We start from the raw sequence: 5,512 nt of genomic DNA, 5'->3' as shown, positions 1-5,512 counted from the left end.
TACAGTAAAGTGTAGCTTTTGAGTGAAGGCATCTTAGGGAAGAATACAGCTTAAAGCCATACCCCTTCTATTATGTAGCCCCAAATAAACCAACTAACACAAGCTATGAGACCTGGGGCACTCACATTGTGTTTTACAATAATATGGGCATTTCTCCCGTTTTCACTCTGATCATACCTCATCTTTTCCTTTCCATTCAGTACAGTGTTCTCCAGGGGACATTAATTGTCTGTGCTGTTTTCCCTTCCCATTTACTCCTGGCTTTATGTTTGTCTTCTTCAATTGTTGGATGCTGAGGATAGGGACTTGGTAAGAAGAAAGAGAGAGAGAGAGAGCGAGAGAGAGAGCAGGAAAGAGAGAGAGAGAGAGAGAGAGAGAGAGAGGAGAAAGGGGAAAAGGGAGAGAGAGAGAGGGAGAGAGAGAGAGAGAGGGAAAGGGATGGAGGGAGGGAGGGAGAGAGGGAGAGCAAGAGACAGAGAGATCAAAGAAAGAGAACTTTTAGTCAATTTAATATTTTAGTTTATTTAACAGTTTAATAAATGTATTTAAACTATATTTAACATTTTAATATATTTTGGCATGGATACTTTTTTTGCAAGTAATATTGTAACAATTCCTGACATTTTAGAAGTGCTTTAATGTTTATAAAGACTTTATGCACATTACTTCATTTGAATCTCTTAACAGCCCTTTGAGATAGTTACTGTAAGCATAATTATCCACATTTTGCTAATGAGGAAACTGAGGCTGAGATGGATTAAATAATATCCATTGTTAGTTAAATATTAAGTATGAGCTCAAATGCCTCCTTCTACATGAAGCTTTTCCTGAGTCCTCCAACTTATAGTGCCATCCTGCCAAAATTACATTGCATTTACTTTGAATATACAGTATGACATAATGGATAGATAGAAAGCTGGCCAACCCAGGAACACCTAGGTTCAAGGTGTGCCTCTCACATATATTTTCTGTATGATCCTTGGTTAAGTCACTTAAGTTCTTGGGGCTTTAGGTAACTCTAATACTATAAGTTGGAGAGAAGGTACAGAGGTAGAGGATGCTTTGGTAGAGGATGTGTCCTCACCTGACAGTTTCCCTTTAATTAGTTAAATACAGGTTCCATCCATATATACTCATTTATGAACATATCAAAATTCTTGATAGAATGTAAGCTCCTTAAGGTAGAGATTGTCTCATTTTGGTTTTGTATTCTCATCACCTCATATAGTTCTTGTCACGTGGTATGCACTTAATAAGCACTTGATCGATTGAAGAAAACAATATTTGAGACTTGGTCTTTCTGACTACAAGCTCAGAATTTTATTCACTATATTATGCTACCTGTTTATAAGGAAGATCAGTAACACTTTAATTTATAATGAATGCAAGAAGAAAAAGTCCAAAATTAACAAAATAATTGAAGCTTAATTAGAATTTGACCACCTGTTCCTTTCTATGTCATTTTGCTTGTATTAGTTGTATCTGCTTTCAAAATGTAAAATGTAATCACTTCCAAACTTCATCTTTAGCTTTGTGCATAAGCTTGACTTATTTTTTTTTTCTGTCTACTAAAGCCAGCATTAGGCAATACAGTGAGTAGATGAAGGTTACCAATGACTCTCTATCCCTATTTCTGGCACGCCTTACCTCTAGGTCTGAGCCATCTTAGGACACTCCATTCAGGCCTGCCCTTTCTGGTCAGAATTCCATCCTTTAGACATTTCCTGACCCCTCCATTGTATCCCCCAATTCATGCAGATTCCTGTCATGAGGTGACAGAGAGGTATTGTGAAAAATGAATCTGTTCTGATGGGTGAATGGTGCTAATAGGTTATTATTATATGAAAGGGAGAGAGAGAGAGAGAGAGAGAGAGAGAGAGAGAGAGAGAGCGAGAGAGAGAGAGAGAGAGAGAATGCATATTTCAAGAGGAATATAAGCATCTTGAGGGTAGTGACTGCTTCTGTTTTTTTTTGTCTTTGTATTCCCAACACTTAGAGCAATGCCTTGCATTTATTAAGCATTTAATAAATGTTTGTTGAATTGAATTTTAACAAAAAGCTTTCAGGGATAGGCATTATGGGAAGGCAATGACCTGTGCATACACCTTTGTCCTAGGAAGGATTTCTACTATTATGAACTCAGAATGCTAGTTGAAGTGTATAATAGTAGAAATCCTTCCTAGGAGAGATTTGAGGAGTTAAGGTAGCCTGTAAGATAATACCACGCTCTTTACCTGCAGTGCAACCCTCATTTTATGAACTTTATATACTTGCAAGTTATAGTTAATTCAGTACTTAAAAGAGATCAGGTTTAATTGGCACCCCTTGCATCAATGTAGCTCGCAGCCCCTTTGCAACTTATCAGACAGTCTTCAGGAGCAAAATTCATCACCCTGTTGCCAAATTGGTGATAACTCTCACCAAACCTACATGGACTGGCCTTACCCTCAGTCAGTAGACATACAGGCCATCATAAGATCCATACTAAAAGCATTCCAGATTTTGCCAGGGCCTGCACTTCACTAATACAACCTTAAACAAATTTACGGTTATGAATGCAATTATTTATTTTTGCCGCTGATAGAAAATATTTTGTGCACAGATGAAGGTGTCCTAAAGTACCACCCTCTGTAAAATGTTTGAAGCTGATTTCTCAGTGCTGCTATGTGCTCAGACTCATCCTCCTGCTGTGTTTAATGATGTTTATGTATGCATAGTTAACACTATAGTAATTTATGCTATATATAGAAATGTGTCTAGGAAGTGGCAACTTTTTCTCACTTCCAGGTAATAGGTTTGTTTGTTTTTCATTTGTTGGGCTGTATCATGGATTTTTCCCCCTAATTTGCTCAGTATTTTGTTGCCTCAGATTTGTTAAACAGCATCATAGTCTATTTAAGGCAACTGTATCTAGTCAGCACCTTGGACAGCAAAAATTCAAGGACCCACCCCATCAGAACTGGTAGTTTTTGAGGAAAAGAGCTATTGATTCTCCTGCTTCATTCTTTTCATTGGCAGGCCATAGGATTATCAGTTTAGAGCTATAAGGAATCTTAGATATAATCCAAGTCTCTCCTTTTGCAGATGAAGAAATTGGTCAAAAGAGAATGAAGTGACTTGCCCCAAGTCACTTAAGTTATAAGTAGCACAGCCAGTATTTGAAACTAGGTCTTCTGAATCCAAATTCATCCCCCTACTACATTTCTAGCTATATTTGAGGAAATGTAATCTGTGAACTCTCTACCTTACTCTAGTCTGGTCTTCTCTAACAAGGCCTAGGTAATCAAAGGTGTGCTATGCTATTTTATCAGTGTGATGGGCATGTCCTGCATGGATGATGAATATTTTTATTTAATCTTTTTTAAATGTGAGAAAATGTAACTGAACATAATTCTAGGATCATAGAATGTTATGGTCACAGGGAAATTAAATAACTTGTTCACAGTCACACAGTTAGTTATATAGCTGGGATTAGAACCCAGTCAAGGCTGAAGTATTATTAATATATGCATTGGGAGAATTCTTGATTCAGTGCCTTTAATTATTGCTAATTATCCTTTATTGATGACCCTCAAATTCTTTTTTTTTGCACTGAATGTGGTGACTTTATCGATGGTGCACAATACAGGACTCTAGGCTTCTCCCCCCTGCTACAGGGGTGCTTTGGGACAAGGATTTGAATGGGATATGGGATCCCCAATATAGGAATGAAGGTTAGGAACATAGGCTCCCTAGTGGTGGATCTCCTTTTTTGGCTGGGGATGAAGGTCCATGGCTTTTCATTTTATTTCTTGGAGGCTGTGTAGACCATGAGGTCTACTACATGGTTGCTATAACCATACTCATTGTCATACCAGGAAATGAGCTTCACAAAATGGTCCTTGAGGGCAGTAGCAGCACCAGCATCAAAGATAGAGGAGTGGGTGTTGCTGTTAAAGTCACAGGATACAACCTGTTCCTCTGTGTAGACCAAGATGCCTGTCAAGGGTCTCCTCTGATGCTTGCTTCACCACTTTTTTGTTATCATTATATTTGGCAGGTTTCTCCAGGTGGCAGGTCAGATCCACAACAGATACATTGGGAGTAGGAACATGGAAGGCCATGCCTGTGAGCTTCCCATTAAGCTCAGGTATGACCTTGCCTATAACCTTAGCAGCACCAGTGGAAGCAGGGATGATGTTTTGGGTAGCACTACACCCATCATGCCACAGCTTACCAGAGGGGTCATCTATTGTTTCTGGGTAGCAGTAATGGCATGGATTGTAGTCATGAGTCCTTCCACAATGTAAAAGTTGTCAAGAATGAACTTGGCCAAGGGGGCCAAGCAGTTGGTAGTGCAGGAGGAATTACTGACAATCTTAAGGGAATCATCACGTTTCTCGTGGTTCATTCCCATCACAAAAATCGGGGCATCAACAGAAGGGGCAGAGATGATGACCTGCTTTGTTCCAGCATCTCTCTATTTAATAATCTTCCACTCCTGGAAGGTGGTAATGGCTTTTCCATTGATCACAAGCTTCCCATTCTTAGCCTTGACTGTGCCCTTGAACTAGCCATGGGTGGAATCATATTGAAACCTATAAACCATGTACCTGAGGTCAATGAAGGGGTCATTGATGGCCACAATGTCTACTCTATCTGAAGTGAATGCAGCCCTGGTCACCAGGCACCAAAAATGGCCAATCCGTGGACTCCAACCTTCACCATCTTGTTTCAGGGATGTGGCTGAAGCAGCAGATCCTGGCACTGAGCTTGGGAGGAAAGCCAAAAGCCAATCTTCAAATTCTTGAAAGGGAAACACAGCCCTTATACTTTTAAAAATATTAAACAAGCATTTATTAAGCACTTAGTACGTACCAAGTACTGTGGGAGTGCCTTACAAAAATTCCCTTGTTTGATTCTCATGACAACCTTGGGAGGTAAGTGCTATTATTATCTTCGGTTTATGGTTGAGAAAACTGAGACAAAAAGAGGTAGGGTGTGTCTGTTATATCACTTTCCTCCAAGACCCTAAAGTGTATTATCATCTCTCCTGTTTCAAAGTGCATGTCCACCATCAAATTTCTCATGAAGTTCCTTGCTCCAGTGTGAGAAACACCTTTTGATTTTATGGAATCATGAAATCTCAACTAGTTCAACTCAGAGATAAACAAGAATCCCCTCTACAACCTTGACAACAAATGATTCAAACTCTGTCTTTGGTCACTTCCCGTGACAAGGATTCCTCTAGTTCTGGAGTTCTTTGCACTTTGGTTGGTTCCAATTGCTGGAAAGTTTTCCTTTGTGTGGAACATAAATTGTTTTGCTATGACATTCATTCATTTCTCCAGGTTTTGTTTTTCTAAGGCCAAGCAGTGCACGTCTAATCCCTGTTACACATTGTAACCATTCAAGTATTTGAAAAGAGCTGTTACGCAACTTTTAAATTTCCTTTTCCAGAATAAATGCCGTATGTTTGAGTCTTGTATGATATGATCACCAGTTTTATCATCTTAGTGCTCCTTCTCATGAT

General features: G+C 39.2%; 1 pseudogene; it reads right to left on the bottom strand.

Annotated features, from left to right (window-relative positions):
* Positions 1-3,784: 3,784 nt before the first annotated feature.
* On the bottom strand, positions 3,785-4,707 carry LOC118829560 (annotated as a pseudogene).
* Positions 4,708-5,512: the final 805 nt, after the last annotated feature.

The sequence above is a fragment of the Trichosurus vulpecula genome, chromosome 1 (assembly GCF_011100635.1).
Source record: "Trichosurus vulpecula isolate mTriVul1 chromosome 1, mTriVul1.pri, whole genome shotgun sequence".
Lineage (NCBI taxonomy): Eukaryota > Metazoa > Chordata > Mammalia > Diprotodontia > Phalangeridae > Trichosurus > Trichosurus vulpecula.
This window is presented reverse-complemented; position numbering and strand designations above follow the sequence as displayed.